This window comes from Mustela lutreola, chromosome 12 (assembly GCF_030435805.1).
Source record: "Mustela lutreola isolate mMusLut2 chromosome 12, mMusLut2.pri, whole genome shotgun sequence".
Classification (NCBI taxonomy): Eukaryota; Metazoa; Chordata; class Mammalia; order Carnivora; family Mustelidae; genus Mustela; species Mustela lutreola.
In genome coordinates this window covers 37,838,819-37,852,750 of record NC_081301.1, presented here as the reverse complement: position 1 = coordinate 37,852,750, position 13,932 = coordinate 37,838,819, and the positions used below count along the sequence as shown (strand labels likewise).

The window sequence follows — 13,932 nt, the reverse complement described above, 5'->3', positions numbered from 1 at the left end:
CTCCTTGGATTTATGCCTAGATCTCTGGTCTCTACTGGGTCTTCAAGGGCCATTGCCAGAGTTCTCTGGTAGATTCTTGTATCTAGCTTCCAACACTATTCATTCCCCCAAAACCCCTTCCTCTCCAACAATACCAGCGTTCAGAGATACCACAGGCACTTGAGCTTCACAGGGAGGCCCTTCTCAACAGCCAGGACAATCTGCCGAGCTTTCCTGGCTGCAGAATGTGGAAAATGGATTTGGGAGAGCTGTTGAGCAAAGTCAGAACTCTGGTGGGAGCAGCTCTCTCCAGGATTTCTTCCAACCAGTACTCTACTTCTCCTCTTACATCTGGCCATCATGTATCTCTGAGAGATGAGCTTCCAAATGAGGAAGCTGAGGCTCTATAAAGGAACAGGATATGAGGAAGGTGGTGATTTAGCAGATCAATAGCAAAGACAACACTTGGACTTATGTCTCTCTTCCTTATACTTTTGATATAGGGACTAGAAGAGCTTGACAACTCTTCTGCAGAGACAGTACTGTGTTCACTAGACATAGACTACGTTTCCCAGGCCCCCTGGCACCTAAATATGGACCATATGACTGAGTTCAGCCAATAGAAGGAAAGTAGAAGAAATTCCACATTTGCCCAAAAAATGTCCTAGATTATCTTTCACACCCTTTCTCCTCTATCTGTGAGGCTAGAAACAAAAGGCTCTGAGATGGTAAAGCTTCCTAATGGAGGAAGACCAAATCTCTGATTTCACTGCTTGGAGGAAAGCTGCTCAGGAATCACCAAGATCTATACAGGACTTTCCTGGAGCAAGAAAGAAATCTTTACTGTGTCTGAAGCTACTGAGATTTTGAAGTTATATATTATTATATGTAGCACAGCATTCCCAGACTGGCTTATCTTTGATGGAGCCCCTCAATGATGAGTTAGACTTTTTTTTAAGTCTTTTTAGGAAGTTTTTTATTTTTTTATTTGAAAGAGAGAGAGAGCACATGTATGAGGGGGCGCAGAGATAGAAGGAGGGAGGGTCTTAAGGAGACTTCACTCAGGGACTGATCTCATTATCCTGAGAGTAGGGCCTGAGCTGAAACCAAGGGCCAGATGCTCAACAGACTGCACCACCCAGGTGCCCCCATGATGAGTTAGACTTGATCTCCTCCAGCACTGTCTCTGCCCTTTCACCCTGACAAAGACCCAAACTACAAAAGGGCAGTATAGCTTTGTGATTAGGAACACAGGCCTTAAATCTAGTCATATCTAGTCTGAGCCCCAGATCCCACCGCCCCCCACCAGATGGACCCAAGCAGGTGTCTTTGTCTCTTTGAGCCTGTTTCCACATGTGTAAAATAGAGATGGTACCCAGTCAAAATGCCATTGTAGGGTTTAAAAATATTACATAATCAGTGCTTCTCAACAGAATGATGTCCCAGAAATTGTACGGTAATGTTTGGTTGTGGAGCCCTTCTAACTAGAGATGCTAGGGGCCTGTGATTCTTGGGACACTCCACGGTGACAAGCTTTTGCTCCTGCCCCACGGCTTTCATATGGTCCACGGGACATTCATCTATCTGACGTTGCGGTTTGTGAGCCTAGACACTAAACTTTGTTTCACAAAGAGTCACAACATATTTTTGCATAGCTTTAGTATCTGTTGAATGTTCCAGGAATGTATTTGCCCTGTGTAACGGTCAGGGGCCTGATAGGAAATCAGCGCACTCAAGTTAGGGTAATTCAGGGAGGGGCTGATTTGCAAAAATGACTAATTACAAAGGTGTGGACAGGTGTGAGGAAGCCAGACAGGACAGGGCGGAGACCCAGGTCCAGCCGCAGCACAGCTGTCACCACCACTATATCCAAGGTGTGAGCGGAGGTGGGATTACCAGAACCTGAGAGAGGAGAAGTATTGCTGAGAGTATTAGACCCCCTGGCTGCCACAAGGAATTACCACAACTTTGGTGGCTTAAAACAACAGAAATCTATTCTCAAAATTCTCAAGGCCATAAGTCTGAAATCAAGGCAGCAGCAGGGTCACAGGGTCTCCATAGACTCTAGGGGAAAATCCTTCCCGGCCTCTACCCGCTTCGGGCAGCTCCCAGCCTTCCTTGGGTGGCTGCATCACTCCAGTCTCTGCTTCTGTATTTTTAAAAAATATATTTTTTATTTATTTGACAGAGAGAGACACAGCGAGAGAGGGAACACAAGCAGGGGAGTGGGAGAGGGAGAAGCACATTCCTCGCTATGACCTGAGCCGAAGGCAACCACTTAACGACTGAGCCACCCAGGTGCTCCTGAATTTTTTTTTAAATATTTTATTTATTTATTAGACAGAGAAAGAGCACAAGCAGGGGGAGTGGCAGAGGGAGAAGGAGAAGCAGGCTACCCGCTGAGCAGGGACCAGGGACCACTCCCCCCAACACCCTGCCCTAAGTGGGACTCCATCCCAGGACCCCAGGATTATGACCTGAGCCAAAGGCAGAAGTTTCACCAACTGAGCCACCCAGGCACCTCTCTTCTTCTGTCTTCACATGGCCATCTCCTCTTCTCTGTGTCTTCCCTTCTGTCTCTTATGAAGACACTTATTCTTAAAAAAATTTAAAAAATTTTAAAAGACATTTATTCTTCACTTACTGAATTTAGGGTCCACCCAGATCATCTAGGGCAATCACATCTCGAGAGCCTTAATTGTATCTGCAAAGATCCTCTCTCCAAATAAGGCTACATCCACAGGTTCCAGAGGCCACTTTTAGGCAATACTCGAACAACGGAAGCCTGAGTAAGGTAAAAAGGTGCACAGTGACCACTGGCCCGAATGCAAACAGGCCCATCAGGTGACCCACCTAAAAATATCCACAAGCCCTAGCTGACCAATGGGCTGCTTACACCTGGGCACAGATACCAAAAAAGGAAAATTCCACATATTCCGTTACCTCCTCACCTTCTCCCCTCAACAATAGCTCCCCGCCATTGCCTTCTGGCAGACAGTCTCTCCTCTGCTGTCCTGCCCGCTGCTCCCTGGCAGTATATTCAGTAAGCTTCTATCTCCTTTGTTGGACCTGGGGTGAATTCTTTCACTGCTTGTGCCAGCTTCCACCATATCAGGTCACTCCACAGCCCTAGCTTTGGGGGGCTCTCATTCAACCCACTATAGCTACCTTGAGAACAGCAGTGACCTTAGGATGAGGGATATAGGCAGGAAGGGAGGCAGAAATAAAAATCCCAGTCTCCCTTCCATCCCTCACCCCGTCTCCTGTCAGGGCTTTCATTGGCCAAACCCAGCAGGAAATCAGAGGACATGAGTGTGGTTGACGTGTCAGGCTCCCAAGGCCAAGAGCAGGGAAGAGAAGAGCAGGGGGAAAATGGATCTGGAGGGGCAAATGAAAGACAGCAGGGTGCCATGTCAATTAAGGGAAGGTTGAACGCTGTTTTATTTGGAACTTGAGCAGGAGAGTTCACCATTGCTGAAATCATAATTGAATGGCAACAGTGCTGGTAGTGTTGGAACCAGTAATGGAACGAACACACCTGTATCAGTATGTGTTCGTAGTTGTTGGCAGTTCACGGAGAAAGACTGTTTCATTAAACCTGCCAGTTGTGGTCTATCCAAGCATTTCTGTATTGAACGCCTCACAGATCTGCATGCTGTCCTTGCACAGGGGCTGTGCTAATCTTCTCTGTATCATTCCAATTTTAGTATATGTGCTGCCCAAGTAAGCACGGACTATATATTCTTATATTTTAAAAATACCTTTTATCGGGACGCCTGGGTGGCTCAGTTGGTTAAGCAGCTGCCTTCGGCTCAGGTCATGATCCCAGTGTCCTGGGATAGAGTCCCACATCGGGCTCCTTGCTCAGCGGGGAGCCTGCTTCTCCCTCTGCCTGCTATTCTGTCTGCCTGTGCTCTCTCTCTCCCCCTCTCTCTCTGATAAATAAATAAAATCTTTAAAAAAAAATACCTTTTATTTCCTCCTTTAAGTTACTTGTGGCTTTTTTGTTGTTGTTGTTTCATATTATGAAAGCGTGATGCAGGTTCGTTCTGTTATCTAAGAATGCTAAAAATGGCATTGAAGGGGCGCTAAGGTGGCTCAGTCAGTTAAGCGTCTGCCTTCAGTTCAGGTTGTGGTCCTGAGGTCTTGGGATCTAGTCCTGCATCAGGCTCCCTGCTCAGCCAGGAGCCTGCTTCTCCCTCTCCCTCTCCCTCTGCCCCTCCTTCTGCATGTATGCTCTAGCTTGTGTTCTCTCTTGCTCTCTCTCTCTCAAACAAATAAATAAAATCTTAAAATAATAAAATAAAATAAAAACAGCATTGAAAAATATTATCGGGCTGCATAAAGTAGAGAGCTACAAGGTGTAGATAACTCACGGCGCCAAAACGCTAGGTGCTGGGTACATAGCACCTGTTGGCATTAAGGCTATTACCAGCTTCATCACCTCGAAGCATAGTTGGATTGAGGACCCTAGAGACAAGGCCTGCTGTGAGTCACTCGGCAAGGAGAGGGCCTGGAGCCAGTCCCCTGGAGCTGGAATGACGTAAGCCTGGGTCCTGAGAAACCCTTGGTCTGACACCACTGTTCCTCCCCCAGAGTATGATGTCTCCAGAGGAAGAGATTCTTTTCTCTTGCGCACTGGAAGCCCTCAGTGAGCAGCTAGTGCGTATCCACAGCCTGGGCTTTCCCACAAAGCCAGGAGCTGTGAGGCAAGTGGCTAGCCTGGCTCCAAAGCTCCAGCCAGACTCACCCCACCAAACTGACATCAGTGGGTTGGCAAGGGGACAGTGGGGTGGGGCTGGCCTGGGAGCCAAGCTGTCTCACCCCCAGGGGAAGGGAGGAGATGAGAGAAGAGGGAGGAGGGGAAGGAGGGAGGAGAGAGGCAGGAAGGGGTGAGTCCAGGGAAATCTGACTCAGGCCTGTCTGGACAGCTGGAGGGAGGGGAAATGGAGTACATGTTGCCTCCTCTCTTGAACCTGGCATTCAAGACCCTGGCTTACATCTCCATCCTCCTCTCGTGCCATTCCCTGCCATGCAGACTACTTCAAAAGCCAGGCTAATTCATACATTGGTTATACAGTTCTCTGCCTGAGAGTTCTCTGCCCTTAATTGCCTTTCTCTGACTCATCTAGCTCAAGGCTTCCTTGAAAATATCACTTTCTTCATGAAGTATTTATTCCCCAGTCCAGACACAATTACTTTTTTTTTTTTTTTTTTTTAGTATTCTACCTATTTATTTGACAGAGAGAGATACAGTGAGAGAAGGAAATAAGCAGGGGGAGTGGGAGAAGGAGAAGCAGGCTTCCCACCAAACAGGGCACCTGTTGCAGGGCTCCATCCCAGGACCCTGAGATCATGACCTGAGCAGAAGGCAGACCATTAATGACTGAGCCACCCAGGCACCCCAGACACAATTACTCTTGTCTCTGCACTGAAATCTATAGATGTCGAAGGTAGACTAGAATTGCCATTTATTAATTTAGTACAGTGTTCCCAAACTTTAGCATGCATCAGGATCACCCATGAGGCTTTTAAAATGTGAATTGTTGATTTCTAAGTTTCTGATTCTAATTCTGGTGGGTGGTGTGGGAGGAAGTAACTGAGAGGACAGGACTGCTTGTCGACCCTCAAGCAGGACCTGGGCAATGGGAGGCTCCTCATTCACTAGCCTGTCCTTGGAATGTACATTCTGCCTACTGATCCCCCAGTGGGAGCCATTCTAAAAATGTAGCTTTGAGAGAAGAAGGTATTGTTGAGACCACCTGGACTGAAGACACAGCTGAACCCAGTTAAGGCTTCTATATATACATTTAAGATTAGGTGGGTGGGTGCAGAGATAACACTTCTCTTGTGGCCACAAAAGCCAAGTCTTTGAAGTAAGTTCCCCTGCTTATTAAACCTGCCACCTACCAATCTGGAGTGGCCTGCCTCTTTCTTTGGTCTCTTTCTCTGCCTTCTGTGTACAAGGCCAGTTTGTGAACCAACAGGTGGGTTTAGGAATTTTCATTTCTAGTTAAGTGATGCTGCTGGTCCCAAGATCACACTTTGAGAACCACTGGTTAAGTGCCAGAAATGATCATTCCTGGGTAAGATCAGTGCTTATTTATTAATTCACTTGGTGAACGTTTCCTAAAGGCCTGCCGTATGCTGCACATAGGCCATGTGTTGAGTATTCAGGAATAAGCAAAGCAGGCATAGAACTTACTTACCCCCATGAGCTTCCAGTCAATGGGGGAAGATAGATATGAAGCAAATAAATATACTTGTAAGGATATAATAACACATTGTGATAAATGCTCTAAAGGAAAATAAGAAGAATATTATGAAAAAGAATAATGACTAGAACCTATTTCAGACTGGGTGATCAGGTAAGGCCTTTTGGGTAAAAGAGACATTTATCCAGGCATACTTTAAACACATTTGTATTGTGTTGTTATCTATGTGTTGTTTTTTTTTTTAAGATTTTATTTATTTATTTGACAGAGAGAGAGATCACAAGTAGGCAGAGAGAGAGAGGGAAGCAGGCTCCCCGCCGAGCAGAGAGCCCAACATGGGGCTCGATCCCAGGACCCTGAGATCATGACCTAAGCCAAAGGCAGAGGCCCAACCCACTGAGCCACCCAGACTCCCCTTGTCCAGCTAACCACTAGACTATGTTCACCCTGAAAGCTAGAATCTTGTGTTATTAATATTTGTGCTGCAGAGAGTAAGCCTTCACAGATAGTGTAAAATAGATGTGAAGATGGAAAGACCATTGGAAAAGGAATAAATGACTGAACAAACTGTCAGATTTATGTATATATGTATGTATGCATGGATGAATGACTGTCTCTGGCAGCAACATGGAGAACCAGGATTCCTGGTGGTACCAGTGAGACAGGAGTGAAGACTAACAGAAACTTAGCTGACTCCTTTGCTATATTTCCAAACCTTGTCTATCATTTAAGGTGACCACCTTAAATGGCCCGTCTTCCCCAAAGCTCCCTTGATTACCATTGCTGAGCCCCACCCCTCACAGGAATGAGTTACTGTCACCTCTTGCATTCCCCCACACACATCCCACACTTACTTCAAAACACACAACTGCCTCATACCTGCCATCTGCTCACCACCTGCAAGTTTCTCAGGGCAAGCCATGTTCTCTGTGTCAGTTTTAGAAGGCAAAGGGAATGGGAGAGGGAAGAAAAGAAAGTTTTTCTCTAACCCCCAGAGCCAAAGAAGCACAGAGCTCAGAGGGGGTGAGGAGATTCCTGCTCTGGTAATTTACCACATGACTTCAAAATAGCACTTTCAATGACACATTTCCTCTAAATATGTGTCTTAGGCTCCTACAAGAAGTATGTTTTATTTAAAGACTCAATTTGAGTCAACTAAGGAGAAGAAAAACACCCAGGGTCCCTCTGTGGATTTAAAAATGGAGAGTGAAGAGAAAGCTATATACAGACCAGTTCCTTCCCTCTGAGGACTCTCCACTCAGGGATGAAACTCGACCTGCTTTGCAGGGTTCAGACTTCCATATACTTGCATCCATTCTCATCAAAGCTCGTGACCACCCAAGCCCAGCTCTCCTACAGCAAAGACACTTGAATTCAGAAAGGAATTTCCAAAAGAGTTAGAGGTAGGAGAAGAGCTCCCTTCCATCTAAAAGAGGACAGAATGAAGAATCTGGGACATGAAACTCCCCAGAGATTGAAATAAAATTCATCTCAATTGTGAAGGATCTGAACAGATGACTCTCAGAAGAAGGCAAGAAGATTGACCATCTCTTGTAAGCATGAATATATAACATTAATATTAACTAAAGAAACATAAAGAAAGCAATATTTCATATGTCTATGGGCATGTGCATTCGCACACACACACACATTAGAATGCAATACTCTGTGTGAATCAGGATGTCCTGAAATTGTCTCAAGTGGAACTGTAATTGGTACCTTTCTGAAATCATTGGGCAATAGGTCTTCAAAACCTAATAAAACGTTCATGCTTCCCCTCCACACACACACCCCCAAAGGAAGCTATGATTTGACATCAATTTATTTCCAATTCTGATCATCAATCCTAAAGGAATCATTTGAAATACAAAAACAAACAAAAGAACAGCAAAAAGAACACTGATCACAAATACTAATCACAAAGATATTCATCCTTATGTTATATGTAATAGTGAAAGACTGAAAAATACCTGTAAGTTTAGCAACTACAGAATGGTTTTTGGTCAAACAGTTATAGAATACTATTTATACATGCCCAATTATGTGTTTGGCAGAGTTCTTCCTTGGGGGACGTGCTGGCAGCAACAATTGTCTGGGGTGCAGGCTACAGGTCCTTTAGGAGAGCACCTGGTTCTCAGCTTCTCAGGATCAGAACCTGACTTTTCTTAGTGTGCCAGCTAAGAGCAGAGTCTTGGTAACAGATTTTCACAAATACCATCCAAGGCTTATATAACCATCAAAGCCCAATCTATTAGATCACAGTGGATGACATCCCTTTCCAAACAGCAAAATACATGTGTCCACTGCCCAAGATCCGTCCCTTAGCTGATACTGGGGTAGATTGTAAGAAAAATCGGGATTTCTTGGTGCATGTCTGAATAAAAGGAAATGGGAATTCTTGAGGACTATTTTTCAAGCCATGGTGAGTTTCTCTTCCTCGGTGAGTGGTCTGCTTTCTTGCACCTGCCTTTCCACCTTGCTGCTTCTCTTTTTAATGAATGTAGCTCCATTCTCAACACAAGTAACTGACCGATCTAGCATGGCACTGGCTCTACCAATCATCGTCCCTTCTCTGGGCATACAGACTTGGGATTGTGCTAGTTATTAATCCATTTCCCCTGGCTCCAAATTTAGCCTTCATCATCTACTCTACTCTACAAAAATATAGTAGAGGATCTCAATTTTTTTTTTGGTAAGCTGACAAATGTAAAGCTTTGTCAGTAGAGAGCACTGGAGAGACAGTGTAAGAGGAATTTTCATTTCCTGATTCAGGTGTGCTCTGCTCAGCAAGCCCTGACTCCCACAGCATGGACGGCTTCTCCAGTATCCAGCTCCTGCAATGCAAGTGACTTCTCTAGCATCAAGTTCCTGCAGGACAGATGGTGTCTTCAGCATCAGCTCCTGCAGTGCATGGTGGCCAGCATCATCCAAAGGCCTCCAGATTTCCCTGGCACTCTCCTCTACTCCCTTTTGTAGAGCAATGATACCAGTGAATACATCCCAAGCACATTCTGCCAGTGCAGCACCATTGTGATGTCCCTACTGTCCAATGAACCACAGTCACACCCCCTCTGACAAGGTCTAGATCACAGCTCTGGGAGTGGGGGTGGGAAGCCCTGCCCTGGACAATCTGTCTCCATTCAAAGAGAATTTAACTAAGACAATCTGACTCTGAAGGACATTGCACCTCCTCTCATGATATATTAATTTCATTAGAACATTTCAAGAGATATCCCCTTTTGAAACATTATTTATAAAAGTGAAAATGAGACTTATAAGTCCAATAATAGATACATTTCGAAAATCACTAAGGTGCATGTTTCTTTCATCTTTTCCCTTTTCTGCGCAAATCACTGGGGTGGTTATCTCCATCTGTCCTTTCTTTTTTTCTTTTCTTTTCTTTTTTTTTTTAGATTTTATTTAGGGGCACCTGGGTGGCTCAGTGGGTTAAGCCTCTGCCTTTGGCTCAGGTCATGATCTCAGGGTCCTGGGATTGAGTCCCGCGTCGGGCTCTCTGCTTGGTGGGGAGCCTGCTTCCTCCTCTCTCTCTCTCTCTCTCTCTGCCTGTCTCTCTGCCTACATGTAATCTCTCTCTGTCAAATAAATAAATAAATAGTGTTTTTAAAAAAGATTTTATTTATTTATTTGCCAGACAGAGATCACACGTAGGCAGAGAAGCAGGCAGAGAGGCAGGCAGGGAGAGAGAGGAGGGGAAGCAGGCTCCCTACTGAACAGAGAACCCAATGCGGGGCTCAATCCCATGACCCAAGCCAAAGGCAAAGGCCTTAACCCGCTGAGCCACCCCGGTACCCCTCCATCTATCCTTTAAAATCCACTGTCCATCGCTTCCTACCTGCTCTATGTGCTGGGAGACGGACCTTGTGGAATATTTATTCCTCTACCTTCCAGTTCAGTTCAGCTAATGGAAGGCACTGGGAATAGATCTGAGGGAAGGTGGAGAGATGTTAGAGTGACCACTCCCCTGGCTCTCTTTCAGCCAGAACATGGGGAGCCAATAGCTGTGCTCCTCCACCAAAATTCCTGTTGGACTGTCTCTCTCCCACGGGTAAAGCTTTTGCCATTTCTCCTTTAGGATTAGGGGTGATAATGCCCTCCTACATCTCTAGTCCTGAGTGCTTCATCATTTCTTATCTGTTACCTGAGCCTTGCTGGAATCTTTGTAAATAGTCCCTCCATTAAATCCTTCAGTGACACATCGCGTAAACCATCTGTTTTCTGCTGAGCCTTGGAGGATTCAGCATCCATGAGAAGGAGGGGAGACCAGGAGTTAGAATTTATTACAGAAGGCTTGCAAAGAGGAAGACTAAGGTTTCTACCCTGCAAAATAGGATCATGTTTTAAGATAAAAGCCTTAAAGGCAGGCTATTTAAATTGGCTCTTAGGGGTACCGGGAAGCTCAGTAGGTTAAGCATCCAACTCTTGATTTGGGCTCAGATTTCAGCTTAAGATTCTCTCTCTCTCTGCCCCTCACCCCTTTATTTCTCTCTCTCAAAAAAAAGTGATTTCTTAAAATATTCTTTAGTTAGACTCATGGTTAATTTTCCCTACTAAGTGGGCGGGAAGTTGTACAGGAGGCTACATCAGGTAAAGAACATAGAAATCACAGTTTTTCTGCACATTCCCAACTGAAATGTGATATGAAACTGTCACCACTACAGGGTCGTGGTTAACTAAATGATAGATGGTTAGGATGGAATATTAATGCTGATTATAGCAAATTTTGATAAGTAAGAGTCTATAATGTATTGCCAAATGAAAAAGTAAGGCATGAAACAGAGTCATTTTGATCTCAACTGTGTTAAATATGTACATATATACCTAAAAACATATACATAAAAGTAAAAAACTTGTAAAGAATTCACCAAAATGGGGGCGCCTGGGTGGCTCAGTGGGTTAAGCCGCTGCCTTCGGCTCAGGTCATGATCTCAGAGTCCTGGGTTCGAGTCCCGCATCGGGCTCTCTGCTCAGCGGAGAGCCTGCTTCCCTCTCTCTCTCTCTGCCAGCCTCTCCATCTACTTGTGATTTCTCTCTGTCAAATAAATAAATAAAATATTTAAAAAAAAAAAAAAGAATTCACCAAAATGTAAAAAGGTTGCCTTTAGGTGGTGGAATTAGGATTAGTATTTCTTTTTTCCTTTACATTTCTCTTTACTTTCTAATTTTCTGCAATGAGCATGAAACACTTTTGTAGCCAGAATTTTATTTGTTTTTTTAAGAGAACGCATACATCATGCTCTACTCACACTATTAGAAACAAATCAGACTGACCCTGGCAAGTCCCAGCCAAGGAATTTGCCTCCAGATATGCCTTGGCCTGATTAGTGTCAGGAACCTCAGCAAACAACTCTCTGAGTTAACTCTTTCTTCAGAAAAGAGTAGGAGGTGGTAAGGCAGGGACTGTTCTGATGAGGCCTACCTGTAGGAATGGGGTTGCTACAATGGATCCAATTGTCCTGAGCACTTGCTGTGGAGGTCTGAGAAGTTCTTAGTCTTCGGGTCAGGGTTAGGTTGGGTCACCTCTAGTGGACTGCCAGGAAATAAGTTGAACCAGAACTAGGCCCATGCTTAAGGAACAAACATGGGACTCTACCCCCAGGGACATGCACAAGCTACTAATAGTGTCCATGGAGCTCGGAAAACACGGTAAGGCCAACTTACTCAGGACTGGATAGAGACGTGTAAGTTAATGCCCCTTTTCCCACCCAGGTGAATGTGGTCCTGGCTTTGGGCCCTCGAGTGTGTCTTTCCTTCTTCTAGAAATCCCATCTCTGTCTACCAGATTCCTGCAAATCCTTGAGTATCTAGGTAGAATAGCAGGACGTCTTCATCCTAGTGGATCCAAGTGTTGGCTGCTCTGTGCTGACCCTCTGAAGAGTCCAGACAGGCACCCCCTGCTGTAGAGTGAATCAAACATGAGGCCTTCTGGAGTGGGGCAGGAAGTATGCTGAAGGGCTGTGCAGGTATTTCGATATTTTGTTTTGTTGTGCTGTTATACAGGAGAAAAAAATAATGTTCTCTCTACCCTTCTCAGTTCTTAAGCTGAGACCCCTGTAAGAAATAACAGAATAACAAGGGGAAAAGCCGAGTTTATTAACATATATACCTCATGTATACATGGGAGATACCCAGATACAGAGATACCCAGTAGGTCCCTGAGGTGGTTTAGAATTCAAGATTAAATACAATCTTAATAGGAAAAGGGAAGGAGGAATATAGGCCTCTGAGAGGAGGGAAACTGATTTTTAAGAAAGATGGGCCATCAGAATAGATGGGAGGTATAATAGTTTGAGGCAAAATCTGTCTTCTGGGTGTAGTATTGACTTCTACTCCGGTTTCCTGTTACAAGACAATTTTCCCTGGTGGATGATACCTCAGGGGAGGGGATCTATGATAAATGAGTTCCTTTTGGAGGATCCATGTTTAGACAGATAAGAATTTAGAGAAAGTCTCTCTCTACATCTGCTGCTTTTCAAATGCCTATGAGTCAACGTAATCAAACCCCAAAGTGGTGTGTTTTGGGGATGGCCTGTTCTGCCACCCTTTGTTGTGGTCGTTGATGCTGTGGTTTTGTTTCCCTCCCTATAGTTGCCCAACCACCTAGGCTAGTCACCCTCCATCATCAAATGCCAAGTCTATGGGAAGAGTGTTCCCCCAGGTCCTCAACAAGGCCTCTAGCCAAGGCCCAGCCTGCCTGCATTCTCCCTGTGGCCAGTAAAGCTCATGCCAGCAGCACTCAGGGCCAGGCCAGACAAGGGCATGACCTGTTAAGAGGGGAAGAGAATCTAAAGCTGCACTGGTTCAGCTGCTGGGTGCCCTCGCCCTGAACACCTTTGCTTCCTGATGGGTCAGGCTGCCATCAATCCTCACTGTCCTCCTTCTTCTACCAGTGTTGGGGATCAAGAGGAAGAAGTTAAAAGTTCTCCATACAGGACCCTGAATGCTGGGCTGTGTGGCTGGCCCTTTATCTGGTCCAGAGCAGAACTGGTATCTCTGGGAAGAAAACAGCAAATATCCCTTCCCTGACCGACCCCTGCTCATTTCCTTCTTCCCAGTCCTCACCATTACATCTACCCAGTTGTGGCAGACACTGAGGCAGGAAGGACCACAGGTATGGCCTCATTATCTGTTCTTGCTCCCTGATGATATCGGGCAACTTCACCTGGTGAATCAGTCATTGCTAGGTGATGGCGAGGAGAGAAGAGAAGATACTTGTTGCCCATACCAGTCTTCCCTTCCTAGTCTGTCTGTCTGGCTGGGCCTGGAAATCACTAGGTCACCCTTTGGCCAGGGTACCACTCAGAAATACATCTTGGCTCTGTTGACATTCTTATCCAAAAGTGTGTTCATTTTAAGGCAGCACTTCTCAAACAGTAAGGTGTACAAGACAAGTACCTGGGGATCTCGTCAAAGCACAAGGTCTGGCTTGGTAGCTCCAAGGTTGGAGCCCAAGATTCTTTCTAACAAGCTCTTGATACTGCAAGGATGTAAGGGATCCGGTCTTGTGTTTTAGACTCAGCAAGGTATTGCTTGGGGCTGTGAAGATTATTAGAACTCCAGTGTCAGAATTCATCACTGGGTTCCATTGTTTCCCCCAATGTTTGGCTCAGTCCTTGACATATCTTCTAACCGACAGTCTGACCTGACTTCTCTGTCCCCCTGCCAGCCTGGGGGGTCATTGAGTCAAGTAATCTTTGTAACCCTAATACCTATCATGGTG

The 13,932-nt window shown here is 45.3% G+C and overlaps 1 long non-coding RNA gene and 1 other non-coding gene across 3 annotated transcripts in view; one reads left to right on the top strand and one right to left on the bottom strand.

Annotated features, from left to right (window-relative positions):
* LOC131812061 (uncharacterized) overlaps positions 1–9,825 on the top strand; it is a 51,180-nt gene extending 41,355 nt beyond the window's left edge. For both annotated transcript variants that reach the window (XR_009346258.1, XR_009346259.1), the window contains one exon: positions 8,967–9,825. This is a non-coding gene — a long non-coding RNA (uncharacterized LOC131812061). The remainder of the gene's footprint in view (positions 1–8,966) is intronic.
* LOC131813298 (U6 spliceosomal RNA) lies at positions 3,604–3,710 on the bottom strand. Its single transcript, XR_009346723.1, has one exon. It is a non-coding gene; the product is annotated as a U6 spliceosomal RNA (small nuclear RNA).
* Positions 9,826–13,932: the final 4,107 nt, after the last annotated feature.